The sequence below is a fragment of the Cervus canadensis genome, chromosome 31, assembly GCF_019320065.1.
Source record: "Cervus canadensis isolate Bull #8, Minnesota chromosome 31, ASM1932006v1, whole genome shotgun sequence".
In the NCBI taxonomy this organism is placed as follows: Eukaryota; Metazoa; Chordata; class Mammalia; order Artiodactyla; family Cervidae; genus Cervus; species Cervus canadensis.
In genome coordinates this window covers 6,961,134-6,988,087 of record NC_057416.1, presented here as the reverse complement: position 1 = coordinate 6,988,087, position 26,954 = coordinate 6,961,134, and the positions used below count along the sequence as shown (strand labels likewise).

The window sequence follows — 26,954 nt, the reverse complement described above, 5'->3', positions numbered from 1 at the left end:
TCGAGAAAGGACATGGGATGCTATGGGGAGAGTCCTGGACAACCTTGGAGGGAAATGAGGGAAGTGCCTAGAAATGGTAGAGTGGGAACTGAGCCAGAGTGAGAGGTCACCAGGTTACCATGGAAGGCCTGTCATACTCCGCAGGTGGAAGTGGACTTGAGTGGGGCATTGGGAGAGGGGGCAGGTCTAATCATTTTCTCTGATAGTTCATACTGTGAAGGATGGAAAGCTGTTTGTATTATTCCCATTTTACAGTCAAGAAAATGCATCAGCAGAAGGTGATAAGTCATGAGGCTGGAAGACAGAGGCTGTGCCTTCCGGTATTTGGTTTGGTTTGAGTGGACTGTGACATATTGCCTCACTTTTAGTAGACAGTTATTTTTTTAATGATTTGTTATTTTAATCTTACTGTTACTCCTAAACATAAATACTGAATGTTTACCATCTTACCCATGATGATCCAATCTATGGGGCTGCTATCTGATTCTCCAACCTAAATTAAATGGAATTTGAGAAATTCTGTGTCTTGTGAGATTACAGAGTCACCTTATTCAGCTTCACTAACTTAGAAGAGAAAGACCTTACAAAGAAAACCACATTTTTCTAATTACTAGTTTTTCCAAATCTGAATTCTAAAAGACTTTCTTAACTTAGACAATTTTCACTCCTGGTTCTAAATTTCAATTAAATTGTGCCAATGTCTATACTATGAACAACCTATTAAAGTGCCATCATTGAAAAAGTTGACATATTCCAGAAGAATTAGAAGTTCATTTTTATCACTACTTAAATATTCAATTCAATATCCAAAACCCTGAAAGGATTGTTTAAGGAAGATACTATAACTTGAAACTCAGAGTTTGCTTTGAATATTGTTTATCTACTGAGAAGGAATTTTCATTAAGCTCTGCTGCTGCTGCTAAATCACTTCAGTCGTGTCCGACTCTGTGCGACCTCATAGACGGCAGCCCACCAGGCTCCCCTGTCCCTGGGATTCTCCAGGCAAGAACACTGGAGTGGGTTGCCATTTCCTCTTCCAATGCATGAAAGTGAAAAGTGAAAGTGAAGTCACTCAGTCATGTCCCACTCGAAGCGACCCCATGGACTGCAACCTACCAGGCTCCTCTGTCATTGGGATTTTCCAGGCAAGGGTACTGGAGTGGGGTGCCATTGCCTTCTCCACATTAAGCTCTAAAGATACTTAAACCAGCAAATACGTAGCAGCTATAGTAACTGTGGTAACCCTGTCCGGCTCTTTCATTGCCATTTCTAACAGACCAGTGCTGCTACTTACTGTCTTTCCCCAAAATCTTACTCTTTAGCAAAAATAGCACAGGATCCCTTGCAAAGACCTTTTAAAATTCCCTCAGGAAGTGGTTATGAGCACAAGTGTTCATTAAATTTGGTTGTCAATTTGCTTGTCATTTATCCATGGAGCTTATTTTCGCTGTCTTAGTTTTTCAGGCTCACAGGAAAATGACTAATGACTATTCATGTGGCCCCAAGGGAAATTTCTTCTTGATGAAATAGCCAGCAACCTCCAATGTCATAACGCAACAGCGTAACCTTCACGGAGGGGAAAGACACCATCAAGTCTTCAAATCGGGAAGAACCAGCTCTTGAAACCCAGAATCAATTCTTGAAATCTAAAATGGCTGAACAGCTTAATTTAAATCTTTATTTTTGAGTGTAAATTTCACTATAAGCCAATCACTTTAAAGTTTTTGGAAAATCACTTTGCATCGTTTAAAGAATTACTTCGAAGAGGAAAAATGTTTAAGGTCTTGTAGGGTCAGTCCTTTTTAGCATATTTACAGGTCTCCCATGAAAATACCTTTAACTACATCCTCTTCAGGCTTGCCAATAATCACAGTACTTTTAAACTGCAAGAAAATTCTTATAAACATTTACATATTCCAGAAAATATCTGGTGTTATTTCTATCCAAATATCCAATAAGTAAATTGTTTGCTGTCTAGTCCATAAATCCTCTGCATATTTGATTTAATGTTTTTATAAATAAAAAACAAAACTGTGTGTGTATACAAGCCAGTCATTGACAAGCTCTTTCAATTGCTAAACCAATAGAAATAATGTCAAAACAAGGCTTTGCTTATTCTTAAATATCATGGTGTATTCCTCTGATAAATAATACTAGAATAAAGGAACTTCAGGTCTGAAAAATATTAATCAAAACTATTGGTTGCCTAATGTTAGACTCAAAAGTAACATTAAATAAAATAGAAAATAAAGTGAGGGCTATATCAGGACAAAGAAGCAAACAAACTATAACATGGAATGCAGTTAAGGAAGCCTTAGGTAAATTTAATTTCTTTTTCTTTTTTGCCAACTTATCCAACAGTATTATGGCCACAATGGGGGCTCTCACGAACTGAAAATAGCTGATATAGTGTACTATTAATGGGAAATTTAGCCAGGTAAACACATTCTTTGGTTGCACTTAATATTTTCACAGACAGCAAACAAACATTTTTGAATTTCAAGAGCTGATGGGGAGTTTCATGGGCTGAAGCCCTTCTGCGTTGCTTTATGAATGTTGTCTGGTGTGGTCTTTCAAGCACTAACATGACATGGTAGGCTCACAAGTATTAGACCTGGCTCCTTGGGGGCATTGCCTGGCAAGTATTAATTTCTAAATCATGAAATTGTCAAAGGCTTCAAGGATTAATTGTATATCAGCCCTCTAAAAATAACAATTACATTCAACTCTAATAATGGGACCTCAGAGAGCAAATACTGTGTTTGTTAGGATGATGTGTTTCCTTATTTCAGTCCATTGTTTAAGAAAGCTAATAATGCATATTTTCATAGACATAACTTTGTCTGGATCACCCCAGTGTTATAACTCAGGCACTGATGAGAAGTTGAAAGTAACTGATTTATGGCAAACTCTTCTTCACAAAAACCAAATGACATAATTACTTTCCAATAATGGTAGTAATTTCAATGAACTACATCAGTTGCATTATATTACTCGATATCTTCCTTCAAAAATATCATTTGCATAGAAACTTTTTCAAAAAGAAATTTGAATGTTTAAGAAATAATCCTGAGGTCACACACACACAATGAACAATAACAAAATCTCCTCTAGAGCCCAGATTATCAGACCATGTCAAGTTCTCAAGAAATTTCTGGCACAGCAAATATTAATATATATATTAAAATTCTTAATGTTATTTTTTGATAAGCATTGTGAAGATTATAATCTTTTAATTCTCATTTGAATAGTCTAGTTTAAGTGATAAACTTTGTCTCAAGTCATATCATATTTTTCTTTGTCTTTTAATAAATTCCTGTCTACCGATGGCAAATGGATCATTTTCCCATCTCATTTTGTTACACTTCATGCTGTAAAATCAATGATATATTCTCTAGTATGTGTTTTGTCTTGTAAAAGTCAAAGAATGGTGAAATGAAAACAGGCTACCCTTCTTATAATCCATGTGCAAGTTTCTTTACCTAGTCACATTACTAGGCTTTTATAAAGATTTAAATGATGAATACTTAAAAATTATACTGTATTAGTTTGCAGTTTTCACTTAATGAGCTTCGACAATGGTTCAGCAGTAAAGAATCACCTGCAATGTAGGAGATGCAGGTTCAATGCCTGGGTCGGGAAGATTCCCTGAAAAAGGGAATGATGAGCCAACTCCAGTATTCTTTTTTTTTTTTTTTCATTTATTTTTATTGGTTGGAGGCTAATTACTTTACAATACTGTAGTGGTTTTTGTCATACCTTGACATGAATCAGCCATGGATTTACATGTATTCCCCATCCTGATCCCCCCTCCCACCTCCCTCTCTACCCACTCCCTCTGGGTCTTCCCAGTGCACCAGGCCCGAGCACTTGTCTCATGCATCCAGCCTGGGGGAAAATCCCATGGACAAAGGAGCCTGGCAGGCTGCAGTCACTGGGGTTGCAAAAGAGTCGGACACGACTTAGCAACTAAACAACAACTGTGTGTGTGTATATATATGTATATACACACATATATATGGTCTGTGAGATCACTGGTTTACTGTGAAAGGATAGAATTCAGAGCAGCCCGGTGGTCGAGCTGGTATAAGGAAAGGACACCCTTCCCCAGACACCCACTCTCCTTGAATCCTCACGTTTTCAGTATTTTGATCACCTTGAGAAACTAATTGCAGAGCATTCAACCAAAATTACTACTCTTGTCTTATCTTCCCCAAGAAGCAGCTTATAATTCTGAGAAGAAGCTAATGAAGTTGAAAAAGAGAGGAAATTAACTGAAATAGGTAATAGAACATCTGTGTCTCCTACATTTCTTGTAAAACTGAGAAACTGGTAGCTGACACATTTCAAGGTAATAAGCATTACATTTATTTTTTATACCCTCATAAATGCGGTGCCCATTTTCAATTTGCCTATCAACATAATGGGCTATATTCTTCACATAAAGATGGTGTCATCACTAAACAGAAATATCGAACCGCTAAGAGTTTTGTACTGGGTTGAAGGAAAATCTTTAAATTAGGCCTTTGCTTCATCCTTGACCTTCAAAAAGTTACAAATATTCTGCAGGCTTCGGCTTAGCCAGCAGATTGTATGAATAAAAGAAATTTATGAGGTGTTTATAATTTTGGGGGGTAAGCATGTAGAATAAGTTGAAGGCAGATAAGCCAATAACATCTTAATTTTCTGTTATGAAGTGTGGATAATTTAATTTTTGTGAACTAAGTACATTCTTTCAGAAGCCTATCATTTTCCAAGCTCTGTTCCAGGCCTTGAGGGTATAATAATGAGCAAAACACAGCTTCTCCCCTTGGGAAGCTTACATCTTGTTTCAGGAGACAGATAAAGAAAAGAATATATGATTTTCCAGGTGCTAGAAAGGGCTGTGGAGGAGAACAAAAGAGGGAGAGAACTGATGGCATGAGCTCAGGGCAGAGAGTTCACATCCAAAGGGCCTGCGGTATCCTCAGCTCAGAGGAATAAAGACAGCAAAGAGGCCAGCGATGGGAAACGAGGTCAGACACCTCTGCTTGGGATGGAGCCCTCAGGGTCTTTTCTGCAGAGTAGTGTCATGACCTGACTTAGGTTTTAAAAGGCTCCTCCTGGTTGTGTGTGACGTGTACACCATAAAGGGGCCAGTTCAGATGCTAGGATAACAAGAAACAATTGGGAAAGTCCAAGTGAGAATTTATGAGGAGCTGGAAAACATTAGTGGGAGTTGTCAGAGGTGGTCGGATTGTTTGGCTCACAGGACAAAGGAAGAACTGTCAGAAGTTACTGAAGGCTTGGACCTGGGTGTGAGGAGAGTCAAGGATCACTGAGGATTTTGGCCTGAGAAGCTGGGAGAAGATTCTACCTTCCTGAAAGATGGGAGATTGTGAGTGTTACATTTTGGGAAGCCTGGTAAACATCCAGGTGGAGATGTTAAATAGGCCACTGAGTATATAAGATCTGAGCTTATATACTCTGAGTATATAAGATCTGAGCTTCCAAGGGCAAGAGTCCTTGGAAAATGAGTCCACCTAGGAAGCAGAAGTAGCTGGAGAAAAAATATAACTTCATGCCTGTGGAGTCCACAAAAATTAAGGTGAGGAGAGCAAAGGAGACCGAAAAGAAGCGACCAAGGATACAGGAGAAGGAGTGAGAGACAGCTGCATTCTGGAAGCGGGTGAAGGAGATGTGTGAAGGAGAACATGAGCTATGTTGAAGACAGCCTATGGGCTGAGTAAGAAGAGAAATAAAAACCTGACCACTGGGTTGGTAAATGTCTATGAAAGCCTTCAGCTGTCTCAATTCAGCAGAAGGACAAGAAGTTGATTGGAGTTGGTTCAAGAGAGGAGAAAAGTAAAGGATGTGGAGACGGTAAGCATAATTATCACTTCTGAGGAGATTTGCTGCCAAGAGAAGCAAGGTCAGCAGTAGAAGGGACTGTGGCATTGAGGGAGGGCTCTTTTAAGATGGAAAATATTAATGTGGTTGTACAAAAAGGAAATGTTAAAGCAGGAGCAAGGGGAGGCATTTGAAGAGAACGTTCCTAGAGCAGATAGGGGGTAGGTGCCATGCCCCAGAAGGGCTGCCACAGCTAAGAGGACAGACTGAGCAGAAATGGTTTAAGAGGGATGCCACAGGGCACAGAGAGAGGCCATCTGGTAGATGGGGTGCTGAGATCACACGGAAGGTCTCTGCTCACCGCTTGAGTTTTCTCAAGGAAATACCTAGCAAGATCATCAGATGAGAACTACTGAGAAGGAGGTTTGGGCCTTTGGTGGAAAGTTGTAGAACAATGGCCTAACGTAATTGGAGAACAAAGGCAGTTGTTTAGTTGCTAAGTCATGTCCGACTCTTCGTGACTCCACAGACTATAGCTGACCAGGCTCCTCTGTCCATGGGATTTCCCAGGCAAGAATGCTGGAGTGGCTTGCCATTTCCTTCTCCTGGGAATCTTCCTGACCCAGCTTTCCTGCCCTAGCAGGCAGATTCTTTACTGCTGAGCCACCAGGAAAGCTCAAGGCAGTAGAGAGAAGTAATGTGTTTCCTGGCAATGCAAAGACTCCACTTGAGACTAGTGGTCATTAATTTATTTTTTTCTTTAAAGTTGTCATAATTGTGTGCTTTTGTCCATCCTTGGTCTGCTACCTAGATGAGGATATTCACAAGCAAGATTTAAGGAAAGATTGAGGGGTTTCTGGGACAGCACTAGGGTCAATCAGAGTTCCCTGTGAGGTTAACATTTGGGGAAAATGAATGGGAAGCATAAGATACAGTTTTCAGAGAATGAGACTCTTGAAGTTAAGCTTATGAAGAGTGACAGAGATGTTGGTAATAAGTTCTAGAGAATGATCATGAAAGTGGGTATTGAGGAAGGATGGAGAAATAGTTGATGATCCAGAAAAGGATTCCATTTCTCTTCTGTGATACGTAGGGCAGTGCTGAGGCTGCAGAGTGGAGCCTGAGAGTAAGAGCTGGATGAAGCTATGGGATCCTCTGGCTGCCGCACTCACCACAGGAGGACTCACAGAGAACGTTATGGGAGCTGGTACCACTCTGCACCTTTCCTCTTCCGCCGTGTCGATGGCTTATTCATACACATGGATCCTGTGCCCAGCTCCTGGCAGCTATGACAGTAGGAGTAAGTCTATATTTAAAAAATAAGAAAAGAAATCTATACTATACCCTAGTATTAGGACAATTTTTACTCTGAAGATGGTACAAAAAATTATCGCCTCTGACTCATTTAGTGTCTTTCTCAGAGAAGAATCGTGGCGTGTAGCTCTGGTCACTAAGGACACACGACACTGTCAGAAGAGGATCCACAGTTTCCTCTCCTGCCTGATAGGTTATTCGCTTGCGCTCTTTAGAAAATAAAATGGGTTGGAGCATTGCATCAGTTCTGTAAGCCCTCATTTCCAGAACTCCCAACGGAGCTAGGGTGGAATGTGGGAAGAAAAATGGGAAATGCACTGCTTAGCAAAAACAATACTCTATGCTTTAAGGAATAGGGACAAAAATGTTTCGCCTGTGCAACCTGGCTTACAGGATAGGTAAGCTGGTTAAAAATCAAAACTGATACCATTTTTAATGTCTTCCATATCCTCTTGCTTTTACTAACATCATGCTGTGAGTTATTTTGTCAAGGCAAAATAAGTTGTAAGAATATATTTTTCATTATGTCAAAGTGTTAGTCGCTCAGTTGTGTCCTACTCTTTGCAAACCCATGGACTGAGGCCCACCAGGCTACTCTGTCCATAGGACTGCCCAGGCAAGAATATCGGAGTGAGTTGCCAGTCCCTTCTCCAGGGGATCTTCCCAACCCAGGAATCAAACCCGGGCCTCCCACAGTGCAGGCAGATTCTTTGCCTGAGCCACCAGAGAAGTCCCTATTTTTAATTATAGTCGGCTGTATTACAATGGTATAATCCATTATCCTGTCACTGATTGTTTAAGTTATAATTTCAAAATTATAAATGACACTAGAGAGAAAAGTAGTTTTACAAATATCTGTGTCTGCATCTCTCATAATTTGCTTTGGATAAATTCTGGAAGTGAAGTATATTAACCATTTTAATAAATGTGATATATAGTATAGATAAGATACAGATACTGATACAGATATATAGCAAGATCTCCAGTAAGATTGTATCATTTTTTTTTAAATGTCACCAGCAATATAGAAACAGATTCTCACTATTTTGACATGACTTTATTGGAACTAAACATTGGGTAGGCCAAAAAGTTCATTTGGCTTTTCCTGTCAGATGTTACAAAAAACTCAAATGAACTTTTTGGCCAACTCAATATTAAATTTAAAGAATTTCTTATGGTTTTAAAAGTACAGAATTTTTTTTAAAGATAAATTGTGTTGAGTGAGAGGGGATGCCAATTAGAAAGCAATAAACTTTTGGGAGAAGGAAAATTACTAAAGTACATTTGGGTAAAGCTAAAGAAGGGAGGCAGACAGTAAAGCTGACATGGAATTAATATATAGCAGTGATAGGAAACTGCATCCCTTCAGAGAGCTGACAATGACTCATTGTTCAAAGTGGAACACCTGTCAAGGTCTGACCTTGCTGCTCCTTTCATTGATCTGAAGTCAGAAGAAGCATGAAGGGAGACTGTCACAACAGAATTCATCCCAACCACCAGGGAGAAATGTATTGGCAATGGGAAAATTATCATGGGAAACAAAACAGGTAAGTGCTTTGAGAGGAAGGGAGAAAGCTTCCTTTGTGTAATTCTTTGGGACAAACCTCAAATACAAAGGGAAGAATTTGATTCTTTGTTCTGGGTCTTTTTTAAGAAACATGGATTAACAGGGTTTGGAAGCTCTAAAAACGTAATCATCTAGGCAATAACTAATTATTCTGATGAGGTAGGAAAGTGACAGGTAAATGAAAAACTATTTGAATTTCATAGACTGTTCTCAGTTAATTCAGGTCATAATAGATGTATACAACAGCAGGAAGATTAAGCACATAGCCAAGGACAAATTAAGATTATGGCTCAGCCAAGTCAAGAAGGTGAATTCCTCAAGACAGCTAAGGACTTACACTATTAAATGCTAAGGAAAAACAAAGAAAATGATAGATCCTACCTGAGATGATTGTTTGAATGCCAAAAATAATAGAAATAAAAACACCTCCTAGATTTTTATTTTATTCAGTTGTCCTCTCACTGGCATAATGGCATTCAGACTACAAAGAACAAAAAATTCAGTGAAAATAATCAATAACTATTATTGATCAATGATTTAGTCAAACAATGCATATTAAAGCCAGAAGATTGAGAGAAACTGGAGAATAGGATATTGCAAAGTGCTAAGTATCAGCCCAATGGCATACTCTGAAATTGCACTCTTTCAAAATAATTTCCTTTCCTAATTCTCAGGCCCCTTTGCTTTCTCTAAAGATGCTTTTAAACCTCACACAACCATAAGTTCTTCAGTGCTTTCCTGTTCTCTCAAGAGGTCCTCTTCTAGTCATCACTCCTTGATTTTCAGTCTAGAAACCATAACCCATTATTTCAAATATACTTGAATATATTTGACCAAATATTCAAATATATGAATGAGCCATAGTCTTCCAATATGATCAAATCAATATCTCACCATATTATTTACATGAAATATCTTTTTTCTTTATATGGAAAATACCACTTAACCTTTGAAGTTTAATCAACTCATGTAAAAGTATTATTTTACTGTAGGTATACGATCTTTTAAAAGCTTAGTTTTAACTAAATTTTGACTAGTGAGTCTAAGATGCCAGAAGAAAAATCTAAATAAGCTGTATGTTGCCTTTTACTTGTCTATTTACCTGTTTTGAGAATTTTTTAGGGGTAATTTAATATGTTTGACTGTAAATATAATCTACCATTCTCTATTCATTTTTATGAAGAAAGAGTTGATCAGCATAATCACAGAAAAAAATCACAGATTTTTTTTTTTTTTTAAGGCATGATAAGAAACTTACCCCCATGGTCGGGTGAATTAATCTGGAAGATTAAAATTAAAACAACCCTAAGTGGACTCCATCTTAAGCAAAAGCATCAGCTTTTATCAATGTTTATTGAGTATGTCCTCGGGTAAAGTGGCAATCAAATCTTAATCTTGGCATCGTGGTAGTTTCTTACATTATTCATATAAATTTATGGCATCAATGGTTTTTATTTGCCACTGGGAGAAAATGTGTATGACTACAACATATTTCAGAGGGCACAGGTCACACTAGAAACCAAAATAAAGGATTGAAGTTTCCCCTTTTGGTTGGTGGTTCTATAACTTAGATTATTCATATGGAGTATTCGGTCATATGAGCAAACCGAATTTAAAGATTACAGAAAACTAATAAGGCTCTGCTTTTGGTAGCTGCACAAAAACACTGAAACAAATTCTGCTAAAAGGATTTGATAAATTAATTAAAGCCGATTTGAGGATTACAAAACCTCAAGACTGCTGAATTTCACAAACAACTTGAAATAAAGTCTAACCTTTAAAGTCTTAATAATAATAGTTTTTCACATGATTTTGACCAAAATATAATTTTTTCTTATTCAATTAAATAATTAAAATTTAGACGTGACTATTTGTAAGTCAGGCATTGCCTTTTATGTAAGCTTAATGTAATCTGCATCTGCTCTCTGGGTTTTCTATGTTACAATATCCACAGGGGGAAGATAAAGCTTATTTTTGCTCTGCAGAAATAACATGAAATTATATCTCTAGAATCATGACTAACCAGTTCACCATCACAGGGACGTATAAACAACAGAAGTAGTGTCACTTGTGGACATCTTTCATGGTCATTCAGTGGGTATCAGCCAAGTTAATTAACCAGTCTGCATCTCATATGTAAAATCAAAAGTAGATCATAAATTGTTGTGCAGACTTAAGGAGTTAAAATATTGAAAAGTGTTAAAATCCTACCTGGCATGTAAATTTTTCTATAAATGTTAGCTAAAGGAAAAGACAGACACAAGGAAGAATACATCAGATCACAAGCATGGGATTTAATCTTCATCGTTGAGAACAGTTGCTGTTTGGTGAAACACTCATAGGTTCAAATGTTCATTCTGCCACTTACTGACTGTGTGACCTTGAACATGACACTTAATCTTTATAAGCAACATTTTCTTCATGGATCTCGAAACATAGTAATTTCTCAATGTGTTGTATGTATTAGTTGCTCAGTCATGTCCAACTGGACTATAGCCAGCCAGGCTCCTCTGTCCATGGGATTCTCCAGGCAAGAACACTGGAGTGGGTTGCCATGCCCTTCTCCAGGGGATCTTCCCAACTCGGGGATTGAACCCAGGTCTCCTGCATTGCAGGCGGATTCTTAACTGTCTGAGCAACCAGGGAAGCCTCAATTCCTCAATAAATAATAGTAATAATAGTAGTATCATCATTATTACTACAGTACCAGAAGGAAGCCATCAGCTTGATCAACTGCTTTTTTTAAATTGTACTTTATTTAGTTGAATGTTTATTAATTTCTGCTACAGAGCAGAAATTATTTATATATATACGTATATATATATATACACATTCATTTTTATATTCTTTTCTACTATAGTTTATTAACTGCTTTTAATAAGACAGTCACTGGCTATTTCTAAACTGTAAACTGGTTAAGGCTTTCTTGGGTTTTAATCAAGTCACATATCCCTAAGACTTGTAAACTGTAGCTGCAAACAAGACCCTGCAAGTGGTCTTGCTGAAAAAGTGAGGGGATATGACGACTAAGGGGATTACTAAGAAATTACCTCATATAATCACTAGATTTGGGTCAGCTATAGCACTCATAAGAAGATACTCAGAAGTCCATCTGGCAGAAGGAAAACTGTATAGTAGCACCCTCCTAGGATGGTTTTAATATAGGGCTTTCATTGTCTCCACCCCGAACAGAAGTATAAAAATATATTGCAAGAGTTTATTCACGACACTACGATAAGTAGTCAACAAAATTAACTCAGTTAAAGAATAATGGACTTCATAAAGAAGGCCAGTCCAACTGCCTAGAACAATTCAGTCAAAATTGCTAAAGCAATATTTCCACCCCATTCTACCATGGTCATGCATATAAATGAATACTGTGCATACATATTAACATTACATATGTTTAATATTTGAAGCACATAAATTTAGATCTTTAATTACTTTGATTTCAATGAGAATTCTCACATATAGAAAATGTTTAAATCATTCTATGATATGCTAAGATTTCTGGAATACAGTATTCTAAAAGTCAAAACATGGTCTTTAAAAACAGTAGCACTACACAGACTCTGCCAAAATGTTCATGTTATGATACATACCCTTAGGGAAATAGTTGGACCAGCCTTACACTGTTATACTAATCCATCATATCCACTCATAATTGTTAGATAAACAACTTAGCTTTGCATTAGACATGGGAGATGGGGGAAGAAATACATACTTGGAAAGACTGGGAAATTATTTTGCAGAATTATTACAAGAAAAAGTCTGAGTTAAGGATGAAACAGACTATACAGAATCCATTTGAATTATAAAAATTGTGTAATTATATGAAGTGGTTACTTAACTTACAGCTTTTTATATCTTTTTGCCCTGCACACTACTTATCACACTAACTTGCACTTAAAATACCCTCAGAAATAATTGAGAAATATGCTATACCAAGAAATGCATTCTTGTCTACTTGGAGGAAGTCCACTGTAAAAATTACATGAAATTTATTTTAATCTATTTCAATATGGGAAAGGGTAAAAATCCAACCAGCAGTCAACATGGACGTTCACCTTCAGGATCCCATCAGCATTGGGGGATTTCAATAAAGAAAAGAAACCATGTATTAGGATATAATACTCAGGCAGCAAAAAAACAAAAAACAAAAAAAACACACTTTCATTGTAGCCTCTGGATCAAAGGAGATGCAACCTCCACGTTGGCTGGAGCCTCTGTTTTTCTGCTAGTGGAAGGCTGACTTCTGGACTGCAATCACTGCCCTCAACATTTAGAGTTAAATGGGTCCCCTAAGTATGGGTTGTGGATCATTAAATTTGCCTTTCATTATCAATAGCAGACTATCACATTAGCCAGGAAGTTACCCGATGCCCCAGGGTTTAAGTTTGTCCATCTACCCTCTCCTCCATTTCTTACGCAGTCAAACCCCAATTCCTTATTTTGGTTTATGGGGTCCCCACAGTTCAGCCCCCATGTCCTGCTACTCCCTACCACTCTCTCAAGTCCCGGTGGCCTTTCAACACCCCCCGTTCCTTCTTCTGACCCACTGCATTTAGTTTGCTCTGTCTGAAAGCTTGGCCTATCCATCTTCCATCCAGACTTACCCAGTACTTCTGATGTACCTCTCCTGACTCCCCTTGTATTGCTCAATTATGATAATTATGATATGATGTACTTAGCTCTTACCTCAGGTCAGGAAACACAATTTTCCTTAGAAGGAAGAATGAGATCACGATAAAAATTAAGAGACCGGACAAAGACTCAGCTTGTCATCATGGCTCCATTATTTACCTGCTATGCAAACTTCAGTGCCTTAAAACCTGTCCTTGCTTCACTTCCCTCCTCTGAAATGTGAAGATGGAGTATCCGCACCTGTGCAGGTGAGGCCTCTCGGGTGGGAGACAAAGCTGAGGATGGAGAAAGAAATGTCTGGTCATGAGCCCGAGGTCAGCTGGAACCCCTGCCATCGGTCTCACCCCAGAACTTGCAATGGTCCAAGACATTTCATTCAGACTTGCACGTCCAAGCTATAATGAAGGTCAATTTGTTAAGACAGGATAATAGAAAATATTTAACATGCTATTAGCTTGGTTTATAATTTCTAGATCATTAGCCAATTATGTAGACCTACCTTTGTACTTTTTCCCCCAGACCCGGCCAATGGTAGAGGCAGGCCTGCTCATACATCTTTATGATCACTACAAAATGACTAGCTTGAGAAAGATAATTTTTCAAAACTCTACTTTTTAGCATGACAACTATCGTACTTATTAGAAAATAAATGTCTCCAATGCTATGCTTCTCCCTAACAAGATCCATATGCAGAAAGGTTAGCCACTGAAAAAGCAAATCTACTTGTCAGGTAGATTTCTACTTGTCAAGGTCAGGTTCTCAAGGAAATAAAGCCCACTTTCATTTTTCAGCACAAGGAAATTCTCCCTTTATCATCTGTAGAAATGCTTGTTAGTGAGGCCGCACTTGCAGAGATTCCGGGTGGAGAACCCTAAAGAGGGCAGCTGCATTTCCACACCAGCCAGGAAATGCCACTTGCCAGGGTAAACAGGGCCACATTGTTGTAAGCGGGGCAGCCTCTCTTATCAGGCGTAGGCCTGCGAGAAAGGAAAGTGGAAATCTCAGAAGCGCGCCTCTGAGGAGCAAAGCAAGTGCCCTATCAGTGCGGTTTGTGTTAGAAGGATGGACATTCCGATTGATAACAAATCTGAGGGGTCCGTTTGCTCTTTAAAAAAAAGGAAAAGGAACTGCAGGGCCTTGTAGGAAAGGAAACTGCCAGTGTGCCCAATCTACGCAGAAATCAATTTCACACGGCCATAATTCAAGGAAATGGGGCGGCAGGTATGACGTGGATGTTCATTTTGCTTTTTAAAATCTGAACTTTCTTCTTGGCTACTCTAATATTTTTAAAAACAGCTGGGATTTTTTTTTTCCCTCTCATCTCCCTCGACAAAGCACTTTTGCTAACATGGGAATCTATGAAACCCAGATTCACACTGTGACTCATAACTATTGTTTCCTTTAACTATTCTCACCATCTCACCCCGCATTGCTTCCCTTTTCTCAAGAATAAAAGGTAGTAATGAGAAAAGCCAGTGCTTTAAAATGTACACTGAACACAGTGAGAAATACACTAAGACAAATTCACTAATTTTGCTTTGACTTTTTTATTAAGGCATATTTTGAAGTTCATACATAACTGATTTCAAGTATAGAATTACATGACTCACATAGTAAGATGTTAATACATTTTCATTTCTTTTCCCCCCTCTTATAGGGTTTGGGAATAGAGCTTTAGATTTTTCCCTTATTTCTGCTTTTACTGAACGTATATGCTTGAATCTTTTTGTAGATCTGCTATGAAGATAGGGCTTCCCTGGTGGCTCAGATGATAAAGAATTCCCCTGCAATGCGGGAGACCTGGGTTCGATCCCTGGGTTGGGAAAACACCCTGTTGGAGGGCATGGCAACCCACTCCAGTATTCTTGCCTGGAGAATCCCCGTGGACAGAGGAGCCTGGTAGGCTACACTCCGTGGGGGCGCAAAGAGTCAGATATGACTGAGCAACTAACCACAGCTATGAGGATAATGTTTGAATACTTCTTAAATCACAGTGGTAGCACTGGTATATTTTAAGAAGTGTCCAGAACTTGGACAAATAGGTAGTCCCTTATTAATTGTTTATTTGACTCCCAAATTGTAATGGCTATGACTTTAAGAATGATCAATAAACAAACAGTGATGCTTGGGTTAACTCTAAAAATATAGACACCTATACCTTAATGGCCCCTTGTAAAAGAGGCAAAAATGTGTCATTTTAAGTCTTATGATGGAAGAGTAGAAATCAAAGTGTCATTCTAGTTGTCAAATCAAAATATCTCTAACAGAAGGCAGAAGTTGTCAAATCAAAATATCTCTAACAGAAGGCAGACACCGCGATAGGATATAGATACACAAGGTCATGGTGAGGAAGAAGGCCTACCAGCCCCTCCCAGCTCCTTTCCTGGAACTGTACCCAGCATCCCAGCATCAAGCTTTGACTTGTGTGAGCATCTATTCTTTACCTCCATTTATTCTGTGCATCATTAGCAAGGTGTGTCCTGAAGTCATTGCTTCGTGCCTTGACTTAAAGTCTTGATGTTATGCCTTGTTAGCTTAAAAAGGGTTTCATAGGAACACTCTAGTTTCAGGTAGAGGGGAAAACCTGTAATCCCAAAATGAGGTGATGGGTAGCCTGAAGTAGGATGATAGTAGAGAGTCCAGCTTCCGGCCAGAAACCTATCTCCACTTTCAAGCCCAATTATAAGTGATTGACAGGTGGTAGAGGGAAATACTAATCAACTGTCGAATGTAGCCGAGACCCTGGTTCTGTCTGCCATTCCTGTTTTAAGCATCTATCCTACATTTTCAGCCACCTGAAATAGAAACTGCATTTGCAAAACATTTGGAGAAAGCATAGTAATATATAAAGTTTTACTTTCAATTAATTCTGTAAACAACAATCATCACAGTATTTCAAATGAAAGATAATTGTCACATTTATATACAATATATTTCACAGCGAGGACTCATTTGAACAAAACTTTCATGTCACTAGCCTTTGTAGTGTAAATTCAAATTCAAGAGATCTCTATTGCATTTTGAAAACGGTCCTGAAAAATAATAAACTACAGAGACCTAAAACCTCCTACAGCTGGGACGAGTCTTTAAAAGTGCAGATGTGGGAATCTGGGAAGGAGACAGTTTATTCACCTCCATCATACCCATCTCTGGCACCGAATATTCAAGTTCATGCAAAAAGTAGTGTGTGTATTTCGCTGGGCATTGATACTGTGATAGCAGTTGTGATTTTTCATGGGAACACGGCTGCAGAGCAACTGCCAGAAAAGCTCATCGGTGTATCTTGGCTGCTAGTGGTTCATCAGTGCAAGGTTCTCCCAGGAGCACGCATCTCCCCCTCCCCCGCTTCATCCTGCAGTTTGCATCTTGCCCTGGACCTTCATTATCATTTCCATGATATCCTCTTGCTTCTACCTTTGTTATCATTTGTTCCCTTTCCCACGTGGATGGCCTAGGTTAGAGAACTGAATACTGGTCACTTGTAAGCTATGGGAGGTCCCTGGATGTCCAGTGGTTAGGACTTCGAGCTTTCACTACCCAGGGCGCAGGTTGGATCCCTGGTCTTCCTCACAAGCCATACTGCATGGCAAAAATAAATAAATAAACTTAAAAAATAAAAATTTAAAAAATGTTTTACATCTTTTAAAAACTGAATGAAAAAAAAAAAAAAAACTGAATGAAGTGTGAGTCCCGGAGACAGGAGAGGACTGTTCTGATAAATTCTGACGTATGTATCAGCAATGTAACATTTAGGGTATCACCGGGGTCCATGTGGAAATGTCTAGTATAAAAAAGATCTTTGCTATCTATTCTGGATACTACCGTTATGTTGTAAAACTTTGCATATCAGATTTTCAAAATTGAATAGTAGCCTATTTTCCTACTCACATTACTAAACTGTAGTATTTTCTTCCATAAAGTTATTGAATAGTTGTTCAGTATCCAAGTCGGTTTCTTCTTTCCTGAATTTTATTAGTTTGGCATCTCTTTGTCACTGATTGTTTCTGTGTTTCCTGATGAATAGCTGCTGTTTAATAGACGCTTTCAAACTGGCTTTTTGTATTTAAAAACTGCATGAATTATATCCAAAGCCAAAAATTTCTAAGTAAGTAAAATGAAGAGAAATTGGCTATTTTCTGTTTTTCTAGTTGCAGATGGCCCGCAGACACAGAGCTGCACCAGGAGGAGAAGCAGGTTAAGCTGAGCCCCCACCTCCCACCCGGTGAAGCACCCCCCCAGAACCCCTCCGTCAGGAGGCACCATCAGCTCAGAACATAAACGCCTACACTGAAGCTGAGCATCCAGTCCAACTGTTTCAACAGGCTAACTGGAAGTACAAGAGTCAAAAACAGGCTTGCAGCGAGATGATCTCTTCTCCCATAATAAATTCAGCATTTGCTGACAAAGAAAGACTGGCAATGTCTTTCCCTTTAATGAACATACTCGGAGAATCACCCACTAATCCCTATTAAAAGGAAAAAGTAGATTTAAAACACAGAGGTAGTTGGAGAAACAGGATACATGGACTCTTGCTTGCAATATGTTTTTTTGTTTTTTTTTTTTTAAGAGACACTTCCTTTTAGAAGGGGCTTCCCTGGTGGCTCAGAGGTTAAAGCATCTGCCTGCATTGAGGGAGACCAGGGTTCGATCCCTGGGTCGGGAAGATCCCCTGGAGAAGGAAATGGCAACCCACTCCAGTATTCTTGCCTAGAGAATCCCTTGGACGGAGGAGCCTGGTGGGCTATAGTCCACGGGGTCACAAAGAGTCAGACACGACTGAGCAACTTAACTGTAACTTCCTTTTAGAAACTGAAGAAAACTTACCTCTTCTATGTTAAGCTTGTGTTTACTCCAGTTTTATAAAATCGGCTCCAGCTACCAAGCCCAAAGCCAGCCTGAATGTAATGATTATTTGTTATTGCAGCAGGAATAATTAAAAAGCACATTATTTCACACATCTGCACAGACACATACTATGAACTGCATAAACTGCATTTTTTAATCTAAATTCTAGAGTAAAATCACAACCTTACATTGGCATCAACAATGAATTTGTCCTGTCTCATGAACCTACAAAGTATTTTGCCACAAAGGCAAATTTAAATTCCCTACATGTCTTCCCTGTTTTTTTTTTTTCCCCTTCATTTCCCAGTTATACATTTTGGAGCCTGTTATAGACATTTTCTTTTTAATTAAATGAGAAAATAAAAGTTCATCACTGCTTGAGTACAGTGATGCCTCGAGTCCCCAATAGACTAATGGGGAGAAGGATTATTGTTCCAGTTCAACAAACATGTCACTTTGACATAATAACTAAAGGTGATTTCTCTTCAGCTGGTCTTAGGCAGGTGAGACAAACATGGGCTAACTAAAAGTAATGAGTGACATCTGCTGGATAATAAGAGAAATGAAAAAAAGTCAGCTATGTAAACATCAGCATCCTACAATCCAGTGATGTCTGCTATCTGTAACAACGTAACAATGTTGGCATAAATCCTTAGGAACAAAAGGGTAATGGGGTGCAATGAGAGGAAATACAGGGTGTAATTCTGCGCTGTTGTATTATTGTGGGTCCAATCAAGGTAGCTTCAGCCCCAGAGCAACTGTTACAAACATGGTGCTTCTGTTGCCTGTGGTTTGCTACACCTCATCATTGATTTCTGTCATCTGCAGCCTTCCATCAGCTTGACTCTGGCTGGATCTTTGTAAGCAATCAAATGAGCCTTGCAAATCTAGGACCAAGAAATTCATCCGAATCATCATGAGAAGGGTGAGAACATAGCTCAGCCACTAAATGGACAGATCCATGATGTCAGACATTGCTCATTCATCCCTTAAGTTCAACTTATTTTTTCCATTTTAAAAACTATTTCTTAATGAGGTAACAGGATATCTCTTTATTAAGAGCCTACCATGTTATTTCATTTAGGCTGTCCTGCACCTCCATGCTATAGCTATTTTAACTCCTGTTATAGAGAAGCTGGGGGCTTTGCAGGTAGCTCCGTGATAAAGAATCCGCCAGCCAATGGAGGAGCCGGAGGAGATGCAGGTTCCATCCCTGGGTCAGGAAGATCCCTTGGAGAAGGAAATGGCAACCCACTCAAGTATTTTTCTGGAGAATTCCATGGACTAACTAAAGATAATGGACTGATGGGCTACAATCCGAGGGGGTCACAAAAGAGTCAGACATGACTGAGCAAGCATGCATGCACATAGTGAAGCTCAGTGTCCGAGGTTACACAGGCTGTAAGGAAAGAATCTGTCATTCTTCAGTTCTAGATGACTCCTAGGTCTGCCCTTTTCACTATACAACCTGATTCTGGGGACACAGTATTTTTTGTAAATTCCAGCGCCAAGGCTATTTCATGCATTAACTGTACAACTTTCATTAAAGACAACAGAAAATGGTCCATATACATTGACCAAAGATCTTGATTCTTTACTCATAACTTGGTCTTCCTTTGAACACTGTCTACAAGCAAGTGTTTCGTAAAGACCTGAAGGCCAGTCAAGTTGTACTCAGATCTTTCCTTCCTCAAGTGCATTTTAAAATGTGGTCTGGAGTATCAGTTTCTTTATTTCTAAAGCAGTGGATGTGGATTAGGTAATTCCGAAGGTCTCTCCCAGTTGTGTATTCACAGGACAGAAACCCAAACCATGTTCCTGGTTTCTTTCCTTTTCTGCAAACACCCGCAGAATCAGTCACTGAAATTACTATTCATTCAGTCATTGAAAGAAGTGCTGTTTGTTTTTTCAAACTTTTATTTTTGTTTACAATGTCTAATGACAATTCAAGTGAAACGATGCACTCAAAGGTAGCCTATTTTAACTCACAAGCACAGGCTTTCAAGATATTTTCTTGCCCGATAAAAAAAAATTGAAAACACATAACCCCTACTCTTTAAGTAATCTGAAAATGAAAACTTCATTTTGCCCAAAGAGGAAAATAGCTATGATCAAAACTCACAACACATGTAAAAATGACCCTAAAACTACATTTTTAAATAAAAGATCATTTCTATGAATTACAGTAAAAATTTCAGATAATATCATCCTAGCTCCTTAAGAATTTAACAGGGTTCTCAAATTTCCTGAGGTTACAATTGTGATTATTTTATTTCTACAATGAATAAAAGTGGTCTTACTACTTCTTTTACTGTGAAAGGGGAAAGTAATATAAATATCTTCTATAATTAGTTCCATTATTGCCTTAAAAGATACAGCAGGTTGACTCTTAAACTCACTAGCTCCACCTAGTGGAAATAAGCAAGAAATGCTTGTTTTCTTTTCGGTTCCTCCCAGGTTCCGGCAACAAATAAGCCAGCCTCATCTTCAAAGGATGGTGGGAGCCTTCCTGCAACAGGTATTTCTTTGCAACAAAAATGTTATTTGCTTGAGAATAACATAAACTCCAATTTATGGAATATAGCAAACAACTTACCTGGATATTATAAAAACATAAATATCTAACTATGAGCTATTATTCTTAATAACCAGTCTCTCATCATATCAGATGATCCTAAGTCACCCCCAAGGACTATGGTTCTACGGTTTATCTCTCTTGCCTAACACAGGATGTCACAATAAGCCAATCTTGGTTTTTCTCATCTTCATATAACTCCACGTAAGGTCAGAGATGTAAATTGAGAAAGGCATGGATGATGGGGTTTGCCAGTTCATTCAGGGCCCGCCTGATCCTATATAATCCCTTCAATTAAATGTCCAGGAGTTGTAATGACTTGAGACTTACGAGATCAGACAAAACTTATTTTGATTTGCCTCTCAAGTTTCATGATTACTGGCATCTCGGGGCCTAATGGTGAGCCAAGAATTATTCTCAGAACAATATTTACTTTCTGAAGAGAGCACGGCTTTACTCCAAAACCCTAAGGGCATTCGCTCTGATTCACCCATCAGAGCCCTTGTTGGGCTCTCCCAGCACCCCAGGCAGGTGCAGACTCAGAAAGCACCCCTGGACCGACTAGGACTTTGGCAGAACTGCTCACAAAGCAGACGGGATGAACTGAAGGCTCTTCTTTTATTCTGGGCCCCATTCAAGTCTATCAGCCTTTGACTTACCAGGTTCTTCAGCATTTGGGTTGGAGCAGACACCACAATAGGGCACATGCTGCCTCCTGAATGCAGTATGACAACATAGGAAATGTTTAAAAATAAAAGATGGACTTTAATAAATGAGCAAGAGACTTGAAAAGGGGGTCAAAGAAATTATAAAAGGACAAAGTAGAACTTTTACAGCAGTAGGGGGCACAGGGGGTCACCATTCACCTTTAAAAGTGAAATTCTATCTCCACCCCAAATTTCTGATCTCTAGACACTTCACAGTAGAGTGGCAAGTCCCTGAAATCTGTGGGAAAGAGACCCCCATCCTCTGGTATGCATGTACATTAATAGATACCCTTCTCATAGAATTCTGTCAACACGAAGGCCCCAAAGTTCTAAATCAGCATTACATTTTGTGAGATGGGGAAGAATTAGGCTCCGTGCTCATTAAATTATAGCAGAAAACAAAGCATTGATGACTGGAGACAAGACAGTGAAATCTACCTGAGCTTTTATAAAAGCAAACTTCTGGCGTTATTAGGAAAGAAAGAGAGAAAAAAAAAATGCGTTTACTAAATTACCTTACCTGTATAAGCTGCTGAGGACTGTTTCCTTCACCAGCAAAAAGATGCCTTAGCTTCCGTGTTGGCATCATCTTGCACGTGAGACTTTAAAACACTCCTGCAGCCATTCAGCCAGCCCCCAGATGAAGTGAACGCACACAGTATCACCATGCTTAGCTCTTAGGAACATATATGAAAGCTCCAAGGGAAGGAGGAAAAGACCAGTGAGTTAAAACCTAAATGTGAGCAGTAAGCAAAACCAAAATTCAGAATTTTCTGGAGGGCAGAGGTCCATGGACACAGCAACACCGTGTAGCATGAACTGCCGGCCTATTACTTGTTTTCCTCAGTTCTGCCAACAGGGGGCGCCAGAGCTCCACTAATCAGCGAAAGAGGCACGTTTGAGAAAAGCGCGCCGCGGTGGATCCGCTTTCTACAGCTTTTCCTAAGAACACCTCTAGTCAGAGGGAAGAACTTCCACTTCAGGAAGATAAAATAGTTGGACACAAAAGCTTCTTACTGTAAAAAAAAAAAAAAAATGAAATTTAAAATCAGAAAACTAGGAAAACTGTATTGATGAAAATTACTTCCCTCTCTAGTGATTTATTTATTTACTTCCCTGGTAGTTCAGCTGATAAAGAATCTGCCTGCAATGAAAGACTCTCCGGTTCAATTCCTGGGTCGGGAAGATCCGCTGGAGAAGGGACGGGCTACCCACTCCAGTATTCTTGGGTTTCCCTGGTAGCTCAGACAGTAAAGAATCTGCCTGCAATGTGGGAGACCTGGATTAGATCCCTAGGTTGGGAAGATCCTCTGGGGAAGGAAACGGCTACACACTTCAGTACTGTGGCCTGGAGAATTCCATGGACGACAGTCCTTGGGGTCACAGAGTCTGACACGACAGAGCAACATTCACTTTCCGTTCTTTTAGTGATTTTATAGGTTCCACTGAACTTAAAATACATCATGTAGAATACGAATGTATATATAGAAAATTTCATGACTGGAATGTATTAAATTCTACATGAAAATATACATATGAATATATAGAGAGAACAATTCTCCTATGCCATCTCACTAAGTAAGTAGAACAGTGAGGCACTGGATATATATTTGCTTCTTTCCCCTAGTCATCTTAAAGCTTGTTGGGCCTGAGTGTCTTTCTTCTATTAATAAGCATTTTATTTTATGTGATTTCTAGTCAGGGGCACCTGACTCCTGCAGTTCACCAGGAAATGTGAGGCGAGCGTCACAGAGTTAAGATAGGTAACACATAGTAGGTGAGCAGTAACTAGCATCTGTCCTGGTGGTGGACATTGTATTGGACTTTGGAACCAGCCTGTCTTCATAGTTCAAAGTATTACTCTGTGAAACTTCAACCACAATTTTACATGTGTGTGACAGGAAGGTGTCATAAAAGCACAGGTACTGATACAGAATTAATTCATTACAGAATGAAGCAGGGCAAAGGCTAAGAGAGTTCTGCCAAGAGAATGCACTGGTCATAGCAAACACCCTCTTCCAACAACACAAGAGAAGACTCTACACGTGGACATCACCAGATGGTCAACACTGAAATCAGATTGATTATAATCTTTGCAGCCAGAGATGGAGAAGCTCTCTACAATCAGCAAAAACAAGACCAGGAGCTGACTGGCTCAGACCATGAACTCCTTATTGCCAAATTCAGACTTAAATTGAAGAAAGTGGGGAAAATCAATAGACCTTTCAGGTATGACCTAAATCAAATCCCTTATGATTATACAGTGGACATGAGAAATAGATTTAAGGGACTAGATCTGATAGACAGAGTGCCTGATGAACTATGGACAGAGGTTCGTGACATTGTACAGGAGACAGGGATCAAGACCATCCCCATGGAAAAGAAATGCAAAAAGCAAAATGGCTGTCTGAGGAGGCCTTACAAATAGCTGAGAAAAGAAGAGAAGTGAAAAGCAAAGGAGAAAAGGAAAGATATTCCCATTTGAATGCAAAGTTCCAAAGAATAGCAAGGAGAGATAAGAAAGCCTTCCTCAGCGATCAGTGCAAAGAAATAGAGGAAAACAATAGAATGGGAAAGACTAGATACCTCTTCAAGAAAATTAAAGATACCAAGGGAACATTTCACGCAAAGATGTGTTCGATAAAGGACAGAAATGCTATGGACCTTACAGAAGCAGAAGATATTAAGAAGAGGTGGCAAGAATACACAGAAGAACTGTACAAAAAAGATCTACATGACCTAGATAATCACGATGGTGTGACAACTCAGCTAGAGCCAGACATCCTGGAATTTGAAGTCAAGTGGGCTTTAGGAAGCATCACTGAACAAAACTAGTGGAGGTGATGATATTCCAGTTGAGCTATTTCAAATCCTAAAAGATGATGCTGTGAAAGTGCTGCACTCAATATGCCAGCAAATTTGGGAATCTCAGCAGTGGCCACAGGACTGGAAAATGTCAGTTTTCATTCCAGTCCCAAAGAAAGGCAATGCCAAAGAGTGCTCAAGCTACTGCACAATTGCACTCATCTCACACGCTAATAAAATAATGCTCAAAATTCTCTAAGCCAGGCTTCAGCAATACGTGAACCGTGAACTTCCAGATGTTCAAGCTGGTTTTAGAAAAGGAACCAGAGATCAAATTGCCAACATCCACTGGATCATTGAAAAAGCAAGAGAGTTCCAGAAAAACATCTATTTTTGCTTTATTGACTATGCCAAAGCCTTTGATTGTGTGGATCACAATAAACTGTGGACAATTCTGAAAGAGATGGGAATATCACCCACCTGACCCACCAGACCACCTGACCTGCCTCTTGAGAAACCTGTATGCAGGTCAGGAAGCAACAGTTAGAACTGGACATGGAACAACAGACTGGTTCCAAATAGGAAAAGGAGTACGTCAAGGCATATTGTCATCCTGCTTATTTAATGTCTATATAGAGTACATCAGAAGAAACACTGGGCTGGATGAAGCCACAAGCTGGAATCAACATAGCCAGGAGAAATATCAATAACCTCAGATATGCAGATGACACCACCTTTATGGCAGAAAGTGAAGAACTAAAGAGCCTCTTGATGAAAGTGAAAGAGGAGAGTGAAAAAGTTGGCTTAAAGCTCAACATTAAGAAAACTAAGATCATGGCATCTGGTCCCATCACTTCATGGCAAATAGATGAGGAAACAGTGGCTGACTTTATTTTTCTGGGCTCCAAAATCACTGCAGATGGTGATTGCAGCCATGAAATTAAAAGACGCTTACTCCTTGGAAGGAAAGTTATGACCAACCTAGACAACATATTGAAAAACAGAGCATAACTTTGCCAACAATGGTCCGTCTAGTCAAAGCTATGGTTTTTCCAGTGGTCATGTATGGATGTGAGAGTTGGACTATAAAGAAAGCTGAGCACTGAAGAATTGATGCTTTTGAACTGTGGTGTTGGAGAAAACTCTTGAGAGTCCCTTGGACTGCAAGGAGATCCAACCAATCCATCCCAAAGGAGATCAGTCCTGGGTGTTCATTGGAAGGACTGATGCTGAAGTTGAAACGCCAATACTTTGGCCACCTGATGAGAAGAGCTGGCTCATTAGAAGAGACCCTGATGCTGGGAGGGATTGGGGGCAGGAGGAGAAGGGGACGACAGAGGATGAGATGGTTGGATGGTATCACTAACTCAATGGACATGAATTTGAGCAAGCTCCGGGAGTTGGTGATGGACAGGGAGGCCTGGCGTGCTCCAGTCCGTGAGGTCCCAAGGAGTTGGACACGACTGAGCGACTGAGCTGAACTGAACCAGACAGAGACCCATGGCCTGTCACAGATTTCCCTGTAGATCTTTTCTCACCGAATATGTCTTCCTGGAAGGGAACTGGTCAACAGGACTTAGATTTGTAAGAATGGGTCTCTCTGGCCTCCTGGAGTCACCCCAAGCAGGTGATGCAACTCACGTCCTACCCTGGAGTGCTCAGTCGCGTCCATCTCTGTGACCCCACGTACTATGGCCCACCAGACTCCTCTGTCCATGGGATTCCTCAGGCAAGAATACTGGAGTGGGTTGCCATTTTCTTCTCCAGGGGATGTTTTTCTTCTGTCATTAATAATAACTACAGTGTTTTACTTCTTGACTCTGTACCTGGACAAATCATAAAGGCAGGGCTGAGAACTCCCAGCTGACCTCTTGTATCATCCCAGGAAAATACTTTGGTTTAAAAAAACAAAAAAGAAAACTAACTTCCCCTGTGAATCCGATTTTCTCTTCTTTTGAGGGAGTATTTCTATCATTGCGGTTGTCTTGAGTTCCCTGGGAAACATTGAGAAATGGGTACGATAGGATTCCCACAAGGCTCCCAGGGAGGGCCCAGAAGCCATGAGTGTGAGGGAGGCTGGACCCACCACGTTGTCAAATGCAGTCACCTGTCTAATCTGACCCATTTGTTTCTTCATGAGCTCAACCAGCATCTTTAGAGTATTTAAAGTCAGGTCTGTGTGGTGACTTGCAGCTGTTATCTGCCTTCTCGGTTAATGTCCCATGGCTCTATCAGAAGCCTGGCAGTGGGGGAACCCGGGTCTTGGCAACAGGAGCTCAGTGCTTGCCTGGCCTGGGCAATGTCTAAGGTATGAAAGGAAGGAAGAGTCAGGTCTAACGTCACCAGGAGCTCGAGTGACAACAGCAGCCTTTACAAAGGAGCACTGCTGCTGCTAAGTCGCTTCAGTCGAGTCCGACTCTGTGCGACCCCATAGATGGCAGCCCACCAGGCTCCGCCGTCCCTGGGATTCTCCAGGCAAGAGCACTGGAGTGGGTTGCCATTTCCTTCGCCAATGCATGAAAGTGAAAAGGGAAAGTGAAGTTGCTCAGTCTTGTCCCCATGGGATTTTCCAGGCAAGTACTGGAATGGGGTGCCATTGCCTTCTCCGACAAAGGAGCACACTAACTGCAAAATAGCCCCCACGGTCTGGCCACATTACAGAGACGAC

The 26,954-nt window shown here is 39.8% G+C and overlaps 1 long non-coding RNA gene across 1 annotated transcript in view; it reads right to left on the bottom strand.

Moving 5' to 3' along the window:
• Positions 1–14,200, bottom strand: part of LOC122432495 — a 30,752-nt gene extending 16,552 nt beyond the window's left edge. Inside the window, exons 1-2 of the long non-coding RNA XR_006266844.1 lie at positions 13,854–14,200; positions 13,514–13,749 (exon numbers count right to left, since the gene is read on the bottom strand). This is a non-coding gene — a long non-coding RNA (uncharacterized LOC122432495). The remainder of the gene's footprint in view (positions 1–13,513; positions 13,750–13,853) is intronic.
• Between the last annotated feature and the right edge of the window lie 12,754 nt (positions 14,201–26,954).